This window comes from Nomascus leucogenys, chromosome 18, assembly GCF_006542625.1.
Source record: "Nomascus leucogenys isolate Asia chromosome 18, Asia_NLE_v1, whole genome shotgun sequence".
Lineage (NCBI taxonomy): Eukaryota > Metazoa > Chordata > Mammalia > Primates > Hylobatidae > Nomascus > Nomascus leucogenys.
In genome coordinates, this window is record NC_044398.1 from 59,525,333 (window position 1) to 59,540,971 (window position 15,639).

Here is a 15,639-nt window from a genome sequence, read left to right on the forward strand (position 1 = left end):
AGGAGCACAATATAGTGTGGTTAAGAGAAAAACCTTTAAATTCAATTTTACCAATTCCTAACTGAATGATCTTGGACAAATTAAATAATCTCTTGGTACCTCAAGTTCCTCATTGGTAAAACAGGAATAACAATGCCTATTTCATAGATTTGTTGTCAGAATTAAATCAGATATAAATCAGGTACAAAACACTTTTTTTTTTTTTTTTTTTTTTTTGAGGCAGGGTTTTGCCCTGTCGCCCACGCTGGAGTACAATGGCGTGATCACAGTTCACTGAAGCCTTGACATCCCAGGCTCAGGTGATCCTCTCACCTCAGCCTCCAGAGCAAGGAATGCACCACCATGCCTGGCTAATTTTTGTAGAGATTCGGTTTTGCCATGTTGCCCAGGTTGGTCTTGAACTCCTGGGCTCAAGCGATCCGCCTGCCTCAGCCTCCCCAAGTGCTGGAATTACAGGTGTGAGCCACTGCACTTTGCCAAAACACTTATCTTAATAAATAATTATTATTTTCTTATCCTCTATTGTGCCTAGCACAGAGCCTTGTAATAGTGCTCAACAACTTTTTATTAAACAATTTAGAAAACAAAAACATATTATTAATTTTGATACATCTTAAATATGCACGTGTATTTAACAATTAAGAAAAATCTTAGATATAACAGAGAGGATAGAAATGGAAGAGCAGAGTAAGGAAATAAGATGTTGCATTTTTTTTGAGTGGGAAGAAATTTAATTTTTGACACAGACTGTGTTGTCTTAACAACAGAATATGCTGGGAATTCCTTAATGTTTTCTAATGGGAAAACTGGAAAAAGCCAATTACTTATTGTTCGTTCTAATAGTTCGCATCTTAAATTACATATAAAAATGTTTAAATACTGAAGCTTATGGAAGGCCTGGGCAGATTTCAGATTCTCAGCCATTGGGGAATTTTTGTGCCGGACCACCCACTGCGAAAGTGAAAAATTGGTACCTTTGCCAGTGTGGATATCTCTTCAGAGGAGTGCTCTAGGCTGTTGTAACCATTTCCCCCAGGAAGACTAAGAGGGGAAAAAAAATACATGAGAAATTACTGGACAAACACTATCCAGGTTTCAAAGTAATAACCAAAGCTGGAATTAATGCCCTTAACATCACCACTCTCCCTAACCTAAATCTGTTTACATAGATTTAGGCTGACTTGTTTTGAGTCTGCTTCTTGTGGGGACACAAACTTTTATGAATAAAGCTAGAATTTCAAGGCAAGTCACGCTATTTAGTTATAGTTTGTTTCAAGTTTTTTGTTTATTTTTAATCATCCTTCTCAAAATTGTCTTTAGAAACAAGTCATTCAAGTAGTAATATTAAAATGGCATTTACATTTGAAATTCTATTTCATTTTTGGGGGATAAACTTATAAACACAAAAGAGACATCCAAATAGTGGTAGGTTAAACCTGGAGAAGGTGTGGAAAGGTGCACCTAATCTTTACTCATAACGTTTACATTTTGTAAAGACTAATATTTAACACCTTTTATTTTAAAGATATCATCTCATCTACAATTAGGAACAGTGTGAAAATCTAGTGTCTTGGACTAACGTAGAGCAGCTGTTTATGAAAGTGCCTGAAACACAATAGATCTTCAGTAAATATTATTGTGTTGGCAAAAAAGCTTAACAGGTGTGGGTGTGTGTACACAACTCTCCTTCCTCACCCCCTCAATAATTCCCAGGCAGTGTTCGTAGAGGGCCACTAGAAGATGAAATTTTTCTACTTACACATGAGCATCTGAGGATTCCAAAAGACTATCCCAAATCCTGGCTTCAAAGGCACTTTTTTTTGCTCTCGGTGGGAGAGACTATTTATGGGGGAGGGAGGGAACACTAGTCTATTGAATCAGGAAGTCTTTTCCAAGTGACAGAAACCCAATTTGAACCACCTTAGGCAAGACAGGAAATATGCTGACCAGAGTAGCAAAATCTCAGGAAGGGCATTTAACTGGACCTCCAGGATCATAGTAATGGACAGGAGAGAGTAGGACTCTCTCTCCCTCCAACTCTCATCCGTGCTTCTCTGTGAGTCTGTCTTACCAGAGACTGAAATCTGCTGCCCTGGAGAACCTGGGCTTTTGACAACTCATCTCTTCATCGTGAAAATGACTGCTTCTCTTTTCAAAATTATCATTTGAAGATTCCTGTGGAAGGACACAAAAGGCAGCCAAGCTCGCCTGCCTACTCTTGTGGATACAGAGATCAGTTCTAGAAATGGCAGCATCCATTAAAACAATATAGCACAAATAAAGAGAAGAACAGGTTCCCCCCAAAGAGGACAGTTCTGTTTCCAGAAAGGGGGGAGGTGCTGGGCAGACAAAATAAGTGTTTCTAAGATTATATTTTTAAAAACCATAATTATATTTACTAAATGTGAAATAAAGGTGTCTTTTTCAGTTGCTTTCGATTTTCCATAAAATGTTTTTCTTTGCCTTCTAGTGTTTATCTCATCTTTCTTCTGGCGCAAATGCTTTTCTTACACAGCATCACTAAGTCCTACCCCTTCCCTCCTCCAAATCTGCACTTAATATTTACTTCCTTGGACTTCAGGTAAAATTTGGTGAATTGATTACATTTGTTTCTCTCTGTTTTCCCCAGAGTGCTATGAAAGTGGCAGCAGAAAAGAAAAAATAAATAAATCCCCAAGTGCAGAGGAGGACAGAGACCATAATAGATGAAAAGTGATGAAAAATTTGGGAATATAGAATGTAGGTGGTGTATTAATTATTACAAAGCAACAGCTTACCCCAAAACTTAGCACCTTAAAACAATAAATATTTGTTATCTCATCCCAGTTTTGAGGTTGAAGAATCTCACAGCAGTTTAGCTAGGTAGTTCTAGCTCAGAGACTCTCAGGAGGTTGCATTTAAGTTGTTTTCTGGGGCTGCCATTATTTGAAGAGCTGGAGAATCTGCTTCCAAGCTCACTCACATGGCTGTTGGCAGGAGGTTTCAATTTCTCACCATAAAGCTGCTCATGAAATACTAATTACAATGGAAAAAGCATAATGTTAATAGAGAACTAATAAATAACTTTTAAACATTAAAGTAATGAAGCAGACACCACCTTAAGTAATGAATTAACATAATCAAGCATTGAAAAATCGCTATGTGTGCCTCCTGATATGACGCAGTAAGAACATGGCAGCACTATGATATCTTGCATATCATAAAAAAAAAATCTGAATCTAATCATGCAAAAATAGCTCAAAGGGCAAGCAGTGAGATGCTATAAAATTACTGATATCTAATCTTCAAACGTGTTAAGTTCATAAAAGTGTGTTAGGTGCTTTGATATGGTTATGGAAACACACAGGAGGGGCACATTGACCTAACCTAATGCCAGAGTGTCAGGGAGGTCTTTCTCAAAGTAGGGACGCCTAAGCTGAGATCTGAAGTTAGCCTCAAAAAGCATCAATGGGCGTGGAGAGAAGCAAGAAAGGAGTGACCAGGTCATAATGTACAAGACCAAGGAAAAAATCACTTGATCTTATGCCAAATGATATGTGTGTATGTATATATATGTATATATACACAAACATACATATGTATATATGCGTATATTTTTGTATTTATATGTATATATATAAAGGAGGTATGTGTATATATATGTGTGTGTGTATATATCCTTTCCTTAATATCAGCAAGTTGGCTGCTTTTCCTATCATGTCTAAAATGTCACATGTCAAACTGCCTTGACAAGTTGTCCATTGCTTTCGTGTAGGAAATGTGCACTGAAACACATGTAAAGAGTAAAACATCTTTACTTTTGATTGGCTCAGTTACTATAATTTCTATCTTTTTCAATCACTACTCATCTCATAAGTACTTTTAATTTATGAGCCATATTTTCTAATCACATCAGCAGAAAGTCATACAGAAGACTAGCAATTCTTTGGTCCTGTCATATTGTGCCTAACTTGAGTCCTATTCTAGTTTTGACTCTGACACTCATTACTCAGGCAGCCTGAGGCAAGTTACTTCTGAGAATCAGTTTTCTTATCTGTCAAATAAGGAAATAATATTATCTACTTTACAGGATTGTTGTGAGAACTGATTGAGAGAATATTAATATATAAAAGGCACTGGCACAGTTCCTGGCTCATAGAAAGTACTCAACAAACTATCTTCTGCATCACTGTATATTTTTATATTTAGAAATGGTTATGAATAAAATACAGATAAAAAATGTTAAGGGTACTGTGAAAGCCCGGGTGTGGTGGCTCACGCCTGTAATCCCAATACTTTGGGAGGCCGAGGCAGGCAGATCACCTGAGGTCAGGAGTTCAAGACCAGCCTCAACGTGGAGAAACCCTGTTTCTACTAAAAATACAAAATTAGCCAGGAGTGGTGGTGCATACCTGTAATCCCAGCTATTTGGGAGGCTGAGGCATGAGAATTGCTTGAACCTGGGAGGCGGAGGTTGCGGTGAGCCGAGATCACGCCATTGCACTCCAGCCTGGGCAATAAGAGCGAAACTCTGTCTCAAAAAAAAAAAAAAAAAAAAAAAGAGTACTGTGAAAATAATATTGACCCATTGCTTTATGAGAGTGTAGATAATTTTTAAAATTATAGTGACTGAGACAACCAAAGATAATGTGTCAAATCTGTTACCTTTTTGTGAGTTCCCAGTCATCTTCCCCCTTGGTTTCTGGAATCTCCAGCCATCTACCCCTCCCTGCAGTGCCGACCAGGACTAGTGATTTTCCACTAGAGACTGGGGTCTTTGAAAGTTCTGCAGGCATTGCAAAACCCACTGCATCAAAATTTATTAAAATTTCTCTACCATTCCAGTCCCTATCATTTTATTTGTTTGTTTATATATGTATTATTTATTTAGCACAATGAGGTGAAACTTTTTTTTTTTTTTGGTATATATTAAGAGTTACCAAATGTTCCATGGATGTTTCATCAAAGGTAACACCATTCTTCCCACTGTTTGCAGTGAAGTGTGTCTAGTTTGTTGTTTAGGTAACAGCTGGAAAGTAGAAGTGGATATGGTCAGTGTTCTAAGGAATATTCTACCACCCAGAAATTCATCAAAAATATGTGAGGCCTACTGGACAAAAATGAGCAGAAATAAAAATAACTATAACTTGTTTGGTCTGTGACCCTAATCAAAGTCTGATTGGGTTAAGTCTTTTTTTTATTTTTTATTTTTTTGACAGAGTCTTTCTCTGTTGCCCAGGCTGGAGTGCAATGGCGATATCTTGGCTCACTGCAACCTCCACCTCCCGAGTTCAAGCAATTCTCCTGCCTCAGCTTCCCAAGTAGCTGGGATTCCAGGTGCCCACCACCACTCCTGGCTAATTTTTTGTATTTTTATTTATTTTATATATATATATATATATATATTATTATACTTTAAGTTCTAGGGTACATGTGCACAATGTGCAGGTTTGTTACATATGTACATATGTGCCATGTTGGTGTGCTGCACCAATTAACTCGTCATTTAGCATTAGGTATATCTCCTAATGCTGTCCCTCTCCCCTCCCCCCACCCCACAACAGTCCCCAGAGTGTGATGTTCCCCTTCCTGTGTCCATGTGTTCTCATTGTTCAATTCCCACCTATGAGTGAGAACATGCGGTGTTTGGTTTTTTGTCCTTGTGATAGTTTGCTCCGAATGATGGTTTCCAGCTTCATCCATGTCCCTACAAAGGACATGAACTCATCATTTTTTATGTCTGCATTGTATTCCATGGTATATATGTGCCACATTTTCTTAATCCAGTCTATCATTGTCGGACATTTGGGTTGGTTCCAAGTCTTTGCTATTGTGAATAGTGCCACAATAAACATACGTATGCATGTGTCTTTACAGCAGCATGATTTATAATCCTTTGGGTATATACCCAGTAATGGGATGGCTGGGTCAAATGGTATTTCTAGTTCTAGATTCCTGAGGAATTGCCACACTGTCTTCCACTAATTTTTTGTATTTTTAATAGAGATGGGTTTTTGCCATGCTGGCCAGGCTGGTCTCAAACCCCTGACATCAGGTGATCCACCCGCCTCAGCCTCCCAAAGTGCTGGGATTACAGGCATGAGTCACCACACCCAGCCTGGGTTAAATCTTTTTTGTCGTTTTTGGAACAATATTTTTAATTTCTTAGGTTTTTATGTCTCTAAGAATTAAAAAAAACTTTTTCCATAATGTATTTTGATACACTATATTATACTACAAATTGTGAGCAGTGAAATTTTAAAAAGCATAAAGTAAGAGAGAATTGGACATCATAATCCCTTAACTAGTAAAATGACCCTAGGCAATTGCGAGCTGGAAGCTTCTGTCATCTATGTGTCTCCCACCCTTTTATACTCCCCTTACCACACATATTCCCCAAACCAGATTTTTTTAAAACTTCTTTATTTTAATAATATATTAGGAAATACTAAAATGTGTTCAGTATCTTATGAACCCTGATCATGATTCACCATCCTAAAACTGCTCTGATGTAGAGAAGATGCTGGCAGTGTTGAAAAACATTATGATGGAATTTCTGCTAAAGAATTATTTTACATGTCTAGTTTGTTGGGAAAAGGATTAGAAATTAATTAGAATTAATCTGAGATTTAATTTATGCCAATTCAATAGATTTTAATGTCTTTGAACTTTCATTTTTGTGAACAAAGATTTAAATTGTAACATTTGATCAATAGGCATTCATTGAACATCTACTCCGTTACAAGGTATTGTGCCAGGCCACCACAAGAAGCTAAAAAAAAAAAAAGACCTGCAAAATCTTAACTCATAATGAAACACCCCGTACGGTAATTGCCAAAGGAGTAATATGGATGAAAGTTAGTTTGGGAGTATGGGAACAATAATTGCTCAGAAATAAAATGAAAAAGTAAAAAGGGAGAGAGTTATGAGATTTAGAATTAACCTCTAAGTGAGATTTTGGAAGAAGTTAGAAAGGAAAAGAAGGAGCCAAAAGAGGGTGAAATGGGGCAGCCCTTCTGTGGAATAAAAGATATGTTCCAACCAAGTTCTAATCTAATGAGTTGCAGGATGACAATGAAGGTGTTTCTCAATTGTACAAGGAAGAGAAATCACAATAAAATACTGCCGAGCCAATAAAAAGAGGATATAGTACAAGAAAAAATAATGCATTTGTGTGAAAAGATATGTAAAGTTCAGTACATAAACTTTATAAACTGTTTCAGTGTTTTCTTGGAACACACAAATTTGACAATGTGTGTGAGTCCACAGATGGTAGTTTCAGGAGAGGAGGAGCTTTCAAGGTGAGAATGGCAAACTGGAGATTTCCCACTTTGGTGGCCATAATGCCAACGGTCATATTGCCTGGGTGAAAGAAGCCTGCTTACTCACCCTCCCAGCCTCTCCAGCATGCAGTGGGGCTTTATTAAAGAGTGTGCACAGTCCTTTTTGTGCTCTTAAAAGGCAAGCTATACAATATTGCATGCTTTACTTATTCTACCTGAAACTTTTATTGTTCATAGAAGTACTCCATATTCATAAGTACAAATGGTTTACAGGTAGACTCTTGACTGAATAAAATAATATATCATACCTGGAAAAGTGAACACTACAAACAATCTGAAAACTTAATTCAAAAGAGAGGATAAGCAGGGCATAATCCAGGAGCAGCCAAAATTCTGGGGAGAGTCACCTGATGTAGAAGAAGGGCAATAATAAAAGGAGGAAATGAAGAAGGTAGAAAATAAAGGGAAGGTAAAGAAAAGGAATGGAGAGAGACTTCAATTTCTCTCATCCATGAGGCTGTGTTGACAGCTATTCCTAATCCGCCATTCTCTGACAAGGCATTTTGTGTAAATGCAGGGTCCAGCAGAGACTTTGTGTTGCCAGACTGCTCCAGCCACTGTGGCCTCATCCTCTCTCCACCTCCATGGTGGCACCCCACCCAGATTCCTTTCTTGTCAAACTTGTTTCCAGTCACCCAAGCCCTCTAGTCTGTGACCTCTTGGTCAAACTCTCTGTTACCCAGGACACAAATAGATCGAGGGTGTCAAATAACATGGTAATTTGGTGGAGGAGAAGAGGGTTTGAGTGAACACTGCAATACCCTTTAGAATACTCCTTTCCCCAACTACTCAAACCCTTAAAAGTAAACGCCCCTTCTCCACCTACGTTTCTCTGTCTCTAAGTCACTGAAAAGCAACTGAGCATGTGATTCATACTTCTTTCTATTTATTTGCTTCGATGCATTCATTGTTTCTCTAGAGCTAACTTAGTGGAACATTTGAGTCAATTCTATTTTTCTTGAGAGAGTGGAATAACATCAAGTTGGGTGCTGACGAAGTTGAGCTGTATTGCTCTACAGGAATGACATAGAGCATTGTGGGCACTGCAGTTGGAGCAGCGACACTACATGAAGTGATGAACACTCTGTAACCGTGTAACCACATCTTAAACAGAAAGCCGTTTCCTCTGAGAACAAACTGATTGGTGATGTCCAATTAATACACATACACAGCACTTGTCGCATTGTTAATGCCTGCTGAGACTCTGGAAAGCCTTGTTTACTGCATGTCTCTGCTGCCACCCTCCATCCCCTGCCAGAAATTCTCAGGATCACTATACAGCCTGTGAACACACTGAAGCAGGAGCAGTGGACTTTGAAGAAGCTAGGATGTAACCTTGAGAGTAATGCAACGATGCAGCGTTCTCAGCAGACATGCACACCACCACAGCCACTTTCTCACACCCCTAAGTACAGAGATTTGAGTGAATGCTCTCAGCAAAACTTCTGTTTCAATAAACAAGTCAGAGGTAGGGTACAGGTTGAGGCGGAGTGTGCCATCTGTTCTATATATATATATAGAATATATATATTCTAAAGTGTATATATATATATACACTTTATATATATATATAAAGTGTATATATATACACTTTATATATATATATATAAAGTGTGTATATATATAAAGTGTATATATATATATATATATACACACTAAGAGGTTATAATGAGTCAGGCATGCATTTAAATAAAACTATTTTGTATAAGAAAAAAATAATCCTCTTAAGAGGTACAGGAATTGCTCTGCAGGTTGGTTGGCAATTCCTGAAAGCCGTAAGAACATCACATCTCCCTTTTGCTTGCACCCACCTTATCTCAGATTTTTCTTCAGTGGGGGTGGGGGACGGGGGGAACAGAGGCTAGGCAGAGGGAGAGAGACAGAGATACAGAAACAGAATCATCTTCCTATTCAGGAATTTGCTCAGTGCCTGAGTCAGTAATATTTCCAGGTGAGGGCACAGGAACTTAGGATGTGCACTGTCTTGAATTCTTCCTTCAGCTCTGTTATCTTTTGGTAAATTCTGTATATTTTGACTGGGCACGTGGGCCTAGCACATAAGTCAGTGCAGATGTATCATTTTACTTTCCATTACTTATGTTTAAAGAAAAAACAAATAGGTCAGAGTCGGAAGGAGGCAGGGTCCAGACCAGTTGTGGGTGGGATCGGATGGGAGCCTAGGACTTCAGCGCGACCTCAAGCCAGGATTTCTGCGAGGTCTCAGGTCCAGGGCCAGGTCGGGCACCGGTTGCACCGCCCACCGCGCGCCTCCCCTCCGTCCCCAGGCCCTGGTTCCCGGGCTCTTGCTGCCACTCCCAACCCACTGAGCCCTGCCTCCTGGGATCCCACCCCGGGCGCCAGGGATGGCAGCAGCGCGACCGTTCTCCGCCCTGTGGACAGCCGCTCCTCCTAGACTCCAGCTTTCCCTCACTAACTTTTGTAAGAGAAGAAAAGCTGTTCACACTTTCTCAAGTGTGAAAGAAAAGGAAATTGTCTTGTGTTAGAAGCCGTGAACCTCAAACTCCGCAAGGAGAACGGTTGGCTCAGTCACCCTCCTTCCTCCAGCCTCTCATTTGTCCTCTGCTTCCTGCAGCAAAACGGTCCTTGATAAGTGGCCTCCAGAAGATTCGGTACTTTGGGCCAGGGGCAAGGCTGGGGCTGCTCTAGGTGCAGAGCTCTCTATAGGTCTTCTCTCCCAGGACCGGATAGATGATTCATTTTTATACGTAACGTTTTACCCCAGTCTATAGCCGCAGCTGGTTAATGTTCAACCCCCGGGCTTCGAGAGGCAGCTCCGAGGAGGCAGGCAAGCATGACCCATTCAAGGTATATGGCTGCTCGGGAGTGAAGGCGCGGAGGCCCGAGAAAGGGTGAGAAGGGATGTGGCTGGGGGCTCCTCCGGCCCTGGTCTCCCTGGGTGGACTAGAAAAGAGCAAAGAAGCGGTCACATCTGTGGGCCAGCCTGGAGCGTGATCTTTGGAGGCGCAGCAGCAAGGCCGCGCCAGGGCTGAGCCCAGACCGCCCAAGAGGAGGCCCGCCAGGCCCGGAGCAGCGGCGCGTGCGGGGGCGTCCCGAGCGCAGGCGCGAGGGCCCCTGCTTCGCCCCAGCTGGACCCCGCGGGCGGTCGGTGCAGCTCGAGCGTGTGGGCTGCGGTGCCCTGCCTGAGACTTCGGGCTAGGGATGCGGGCGGGAAGTGGGGGTGCAGCGGCAGCTGCAGATTAGACTCCGTTTTTTTTTTTGGCAGGAGGGACGTGCAAACTTCGAGTGCCCGGGCCAAGAGGGCGACCCCGGAGATGCGTAGGTGGCCCTCCGGGTTCCCGCTTCTCCTAGTGCCTCTGAAAATACCGTCAGGGTAAAGGGAGACAGGCAGTAAGTCTTACCACCACCGCCTTTCCCCCATGTCATTGGCCAAAAACTGAACATTAAGAAAAAGCAGCTGTTTTAGTCAATGGAAAGCGGTAGGGCGAGGTTGTACCCCAAAGCCGGTTTAGACGGCCAATGAAGTCCTAGGAAAAGCCGCCCCGGGGGCACGTTCATGTGGAGCGGCTGCACCTCGGGTAGTTCTAAGGGATGGGCTGCGTGGTCCCCACGGAATTCATGGGTCCAAAAGGTCCTGGTCACCTGTCCAAACATCCATCCCCTGGCGCATGGAGGATCACAAGATGGCCCAGCCACCCAGAGGAAGGAGGATCCGGGATGGGGAGCTTCGCGCCGGGAAGCTGTAGCCCAGAGCTGCAGCCCAGCATTCGCAAGAGATTCTTCTTTTTTTTTCTCTCGTGTTCAGAGAAACAGATAAACAAGACACCGCCTCATCAGATAAGAACGTCTCCTTCGATGTCACGGATTTCAAGAGGTAGCTGGAGAAACTGAAGTCAGGAGTGTCCTGTGAATGAACATCACCCGAGGCCTAGCACCCACAGAAGAAGGGTTCTATTTTACTCTACTTTGCTTGATATTATTTATTTTCTAACAAAGTGATCCGTAGTCTGCAACCTTAGGCTCTGACAGGCAAAGCCCATTTCTTAGCGCTGGGGATGGCTTGCAGGATCTCCACCTCTGTCCACTTCGGTGTCCTCTCTCTCCCTTCAGCTCCCCACCCCCATCCACCAGCCCACACACAGCGGGGTGAAGCTGTCGGGGAGACTCGTGGGCAACCAAATGCAGGCACCCCCTGAAGAGACGCCGAGAAGGCCCTGCATTCGATCCGGGAGGACATAGAAAGATGCCATCAAGTTCTATTGGGTGCAGCAAGCCGCTCCCCACGCACACTCCCCGTGATACCTGAAGCAGTTTCGAGGGCTGTTGACACAGGCAGAGCGGGGAAACGCGCCCAAGAATTGGGCTGCTACTGGTCTGGGTCCCAAGTCACATTCAATAAGCTGCCCACCGCTTTCTGGGGGACAGCAGTGGTGGTTCTAGGTCTCATCTTTCCAGAGCGACAAGGATAAAATTTCCTGCCCAGGATTGTGTGCGAGGGGGTCCTGCACTGCTGCAAACTGTCAGCGGAGGCAAAGAGGCTTTGCTGTTTCTGGAGAGAGGAAACATTGGCAGAGAGAGTCTCCGGGCTGTAGGAATCCACCCTCATGCCTTAGTGTGGGAACATCAGGTCCCAGCATCAGCGGGCCATTTCCTCAGTTGCATGAATGGAGGAAAAACAAAACAAAACAAAACAAAACAAAACAAAACAAAACAAAACCTTGGCTGTGGACAAAGAAAACAGGAGAGGGAGAGGATGGAGGAGAAAAAGAGAGAGCACGAGGGAGGGCAAACACCTTAAACATTTTTTGCCGTAAGACTGGAAGAGCTAGGTCTGGAAAGATCCATCAAAGTCCCAGGGTGCAGACACTGCCCAGGGAGAGCCCAGTGAGTCTGCACTTCTCTTAGTCCTTCGGAAGGAAGGAAATTTAAAAAGCACCTCTCACTACCACCCAAAAGTAAACACTTTTACCATGTAGTCATTACCTGTTTTTGAATTTTTTTAATTGTACAGAATTTAGATGGCTCTTATAGCCATTCTTCTGCAGGATACCTTAAGTTTCCAATAGCTCCTGTTTTCCACAACTACCACTGAATGTATTGTTACAAAAGGAGTAGAAATGACTTTTAAAGTTAATTAAGTAGAAATAAATATATTTTCAATGGGGTATTTCATTTCTTGCAGGATTTCTCTACTCTTTAAACAAAATCTAAATAACATTTACATTTTAAAAATGCATAAAATACTCAGCACAGAAGTGAATGAAGTTATGCATCCCAAACACAGTAAATTCTGTTTTCTATCTTTTCAGATAGACAGCCAACAATGGGAAGTTCTCCCTTTGGGGAGGGGGCAGGGAAGGGTGGGAGGGGCCAAGGGTGATAAATTTTTAAGATTAGGGTAAAATTTCCCTGCGTCCATCTGCTAGAACCTGAAAAGGTAAATCAGTTACGTGTTTACAATGGTGTTTCTACTTAACCCCCTTAAAAAAAAAACTCGAATTACCATTGCCTCAAATTCAGTTAATAAAATTGTTTGGGAGGCTGGGGAAGAAAAGCTGTTTTTAAAAAAATTCCTTCTGAAAATCTGCTACCAGAAATTCCTCTCGTTTACTTCCAGACTTCTTCAGTCAGCCACGTTTCTTGCTTCCCGGTGTGCTTAGATTAACTGCAGTTCGTCAGGGGGGTTATAGATCAATCAATAGGGAGTCTATATTCATAAAGGCCTCTGATCTAATTACACCTCCTCCTTTTTTCCCCCTCTCTAAAAAAGTTAAGTCGCGGAGCCAGGGACTCCCAGGGTAGCTCCGTCGACTATGGGCGGCTGGAGGCTGGGGAGTCCCGGCGACGGCGGCGGGGGCGCCCGTGGATTAGGATGTGGATTGCAGGACGGACCTTTGTTGGGTCACATTCGTGACAGGGATTGGGGGAAGGGTCGTCCTCCTTCGAGATCACGCTGGATTTTTATAGACTCGCCTTAAAAGGGCTCACTCTTCACAGGGTTAATTTATAAGGCTTTCGAGGAATATTAGGACTTTTAAGACGCTGTTTATATTTTCCCATTAAATTTTTTGTTACACTCCCAACCCCCACCCCTACACCCCCGGGCTTCAGCACCTAATAGAAAGGGGGTGGGGGTGAGAGAAAAAGCAGGGCATGGAGGCGAAGAGAATTTGCCTTCTAATCAAACTGCTTATTCGGCCCAGACTCTCTAATATGTTTTTAAAAATTAAATTTCTAAGCAAGTCGTAAACACTAAAACTCAGATTGAGGAATTGGAAGGAAGTAGAGACAATCATGGGCTGTATACACCTTTTCTCAGGTCTCCACTAATCTGAAATCGGCATTAGCGGAATGAAGAATTTGGGGCCTTGGAAATTTTTGAAGAGGTTTACTTTTTTTTTTTTTTTTTAAATAAAACAAAACCCGAGGATAGGCCAAAGATACCGAGAGAAGAAAAGGTGCCTGAGATTAACAGGTGGGGGATGGAAGGGGGTGGCGGGGAGAAAGCCCCCAGACGGCGGATCGCCTGCGCGGGGTTCCTGCCCCAGGCCTGGCGAACCTCTGAGCGCTCAAGGAGCTGGGCGGCAGTGCGCTGAGGCCAGTGAGGCCTGGGCGCCTCCGGGCCCAACCTCGAGCTCGCCATTTTTGAACCCAAGCGGGGAAGGTTGGTGCTCATGCTATAGATTATGTTAAAGGTTTCTTTAAGCACTTTAATACACAACTAGCTCAGAAATCATTAAGATACCTAGAGAAGGAGAAAAAATACCCTCACACTCACCGGTAATAAGTGTTGACATGCAGCAAAAATCGATTGAGTGGAACCGAGGTGGTGCATGCAGCGACGGCTGGAGGGGGACCCGCACAGGGGCGGGAGGGGCGAGGGGACTGACTGCACCGGCTCTGGGAGCTAGGTTTCTCTCGCTGGATGGGAAAAGGAGGTGCGGAAAGGGGCAGGCGGCCTGCGGGCTAGCGGGTATGAGAGTTGTGGGAAGAACGGAGGAGAGAGTAAAATTATTCCTTTTGGAAGTCCAAGGGAAGGCAGCTGAGGTCAGAGAAATGGCCTCTCTTAGGTCCCAAGTCTCCGCCCCCAGCCTGCACCACTCAAGTCGGGGAAGTGACAACTCTTCCTAAACCTCGACTTCCATTTTTTGTTTCCTGCAGGTTGATTGATTTCCTCGCGTCGTTCTGGTTCAGCAACCAAACTAGGCCGAGGTACACCTCTTCCACCCAGAGCTCCCAAATCACTCCCCAACCTGCAGGGACCCAAATCCTCCCGGCAGGTCTCGTTAGCCCTTCCAGCCCCCATCCCCAAATGCCCTCTTCCAGCTCCTTCCTTCCCTTCCCCCCTTTGCCCCTCCCCGCCCCCTACCAGGCTGAGAGGCGGAGAGGCCGGGACCGCTGGGCCCTGCGGCTCCAGAAGCCAAAGTCCGCCCGTGGGGACCGTTTTCCTCTCCACTGCTCTCAAGTGAACAACATGGACGGAGGTGACCCTCGTCCAAAGGGCTTTTATCTGCCCCCCAGTGCTGCGTGATCCCTCCGCAAGTCGGAGGCACAGCTTTAAAAAGAAAGAAAGTTAGTGTGCGTTGAGCACTGATCTTAAATCGGGGACATTATCTGCGATCTCTTTAAGTGGCAGCAGCAGTTTCTTGCAGAACAAAGACTCAGTGTTTGAGCTCCAAAAGCTTCTAGGTAACGTTTCATTCAGATGAAAGCAACTAAGGCGAGAAAACAATTATATTCTCGGCTCCAGAAAATCGGCGGTTACTTTTTGCTCTAAGTTCCCCAGCGTGGTGTTTGTTCTCGCCCACTCTGGTTGTGCGCGGGGTTGACAAGCATAACAAAAGATCTCAGCACATCCCTCCCCCCACCTCCACAACGATCCTCCTAGCGCCATGAGGATGAATTCTCTGGGACTAAGTGGTATTTGTTTCTATTTGTTATGAAATCAAATTTCACATTTTTTTTTAAAGCTGAAAATCGCGGATAAAGAAGGATCGGGTGCTTAAAGTTCATTTAAACACTCACACCGAACTCATTCCCTGTTTAGATGTCAGAGGATGGCAGGGAGGGCCAGGGCTGTAATTCATCTTGATTTGCTTCATTGTCCTGCAGTTTGCAAACTATAATCCTGTATAATTTCAGGAACAAGCAGGTTTAGAATTAATGGGTCAATATTATTTAAAACAAAACACCGGGAGCATGACCTTTGCCTCAACTACATATTGCTCGACAAGACTCAGGAAACTCCACTCTAACCTCTCAACCCCTGGGCTCTTTGAGAAACTGAAGGGCTGTAGTTATTAGAAATCGTCTTTGTTTCTTTTAATGTCTCCAAAGG

General features: G+C 43.3%; 1 long non-coding RNA gene across 1 annotated transcript; it reads right to left on the reverse strand.

Annotated features, from left to right (window-relative positions):
* Window positions 1-2,103: 2,103 nt before the first annotated feature.
* On the reverse strand, window positions 2,104-14,231 carry LOC115831275. The gene is made up of 4 exons (XR_004026789.1): window positions 14,080-14,231; window positions 4,920-5,008; window positions 2,793-3,015; window positions 2,104-2,175 (listed from the first exon to the last, which is right to left on the reverse strand). It is a non-coding gene; the product is annotated as an uncharacterized LOC115831275 (long non-coding RNA).
* Window positions 14,232-15,639: the final 1,408 nt, after the last annotated feature.